The sequence below is a fragment of the Helianthus annuus genome, chromosome 15, assembly GCF_002127325.2.
Source record: "Helianthus annuus cultivar XRQ/B chromosome 15, HanXRQr2.0-SUNRISE, whole genome shotgun sequence".
NCBI classification, from domain to species: Eukaryota; Viridiplantae; Streptophyta; class Magnoliopsida; order Asterales; family Asteraceae; genus Helianthus; species Helianthus annuus.
In genome coordinates this window covers 72,043,486-72,044,730 of record NC_035447.2, presented here as the reverse complement: position 1 = coordinate 72,044,730, position 1,245 = coordinate 72,043,486, and the positions used below count along the sequence as shown (strand labels likewise).

The 1,245-nt window shown below is 44.0% G+C and overlaps 1 non-coding gene across 1 annotated transcript; it reads left to right on the top strand.

The window, feature by feature from the left end:
- The first annotated feature begins 616 nt into the window (after positions 1 to 616).
- Positions 617 to 723, top strand: LOC118487865. The gene has a single exon (XR_004882808.1). It is a non-coding gene; the product is annotated as a small nucleolar RNA R71 (small nucleolar RNA).
- Positions 724 to 1,245: the final 522 nt, after the last annotated feature.

Genomic DNA, 1,245 nt, shown 5'->3' with positions numbered 1-1,245 from the left:
TCCGAGTTTTTCTTTTCAGTGTCGGATATGAGGAGAGTTATAGTATCTTCAAGCCTTTCTCGTCCACCTTGTTGTTGAGGGAAATTTTGTGACTCATTTCTTGGTTGTTGAAAGTTTGTTCGTTGGTTTACGCTTTGTTGGTTACTACCATTGCCGGGGTTCTCTCCAACCAAGGTTAGGGTGATTTCGCCATCCTTGGTTGTAGGTGCCCGTTGGAGGACCCGACGGCCTAGGTCTATTATCAATGTAGTTTACCGATTCTTGTTGATCGTCTGTTTCTTTCATACAACTCCAATTTTCATGTGGCCCACCACACCCTTCACAAGCCATAACCGAGACCATTTTTGTCATTTCTAATTTTTTTATTTTTGAAGAAAGGGCCTCGATTTGGGCTTGTAAAGAAGTGCTTTCATCAACCTTACGGGCGCCCGGGGCAATGGATTTATTGCCTCGGGGAGTGTGCCACTAAAAATTGGTTTGAGCAATTTCCTCAATTTGATTATATATTTCATGCGGGCGGCGATTACCTAAAAGTCCCCCGGAGCTAGAGTCAAGTGTTTGCCTTGTGTGTGGCAACAACCCATTATAGAAAGTGGATACTTGTTGCCATATCGCAAGGCCGTGATGTAGACACTTTCGCAATAGCTCCTTGAACCTTTCCCAAGTTTCATATAAGGATTCCCCGTCCTCTTGTGAATATGTATTAATTTCAGTCATTAATTTAGCCGTTTTAGCGGGAGGGAAATACTTATATAGAAAGTTTTGGGCTAGTTCATCCTAGGTGTTTACCGATCCAGCTGGGAGGGCGTTAAGCCAAGCTTTTGCTCGGTCTTTTAGTGAAAATGGAAACATTCGGAGGCGGATGGCGTCATTTGATGCTCCATTGATCCGAAAGGTATCACATATTTCTAAGAAATTAGTAATATATAGATGGGGATCCTCGTCCGCAAGCTCATGGAAGGTTGCAGAGTTTTGAAGCATCTGTATCAAATGTGGCCGAAGTTCGAAGTTATTGGCTTCAACATTCGGTGCATTGATAGCGGCACCGAGATTACCTACGGTGGGTCGTAGATAATCCATGAGGGTACGTTGGTCCGCCATTGGAAGTGGGGCCCCCGAAACCTTCTCTTGGCTTTTAGCTTTTAGTCTTTTTCTGAGAAAGCGTTCGGGTTCTTCTAGAGGTTCTTTTATGTCTTTATTAGAACTGGAGCTCATACACTACGTAGAGGTGGCGTCTGGTTCCAA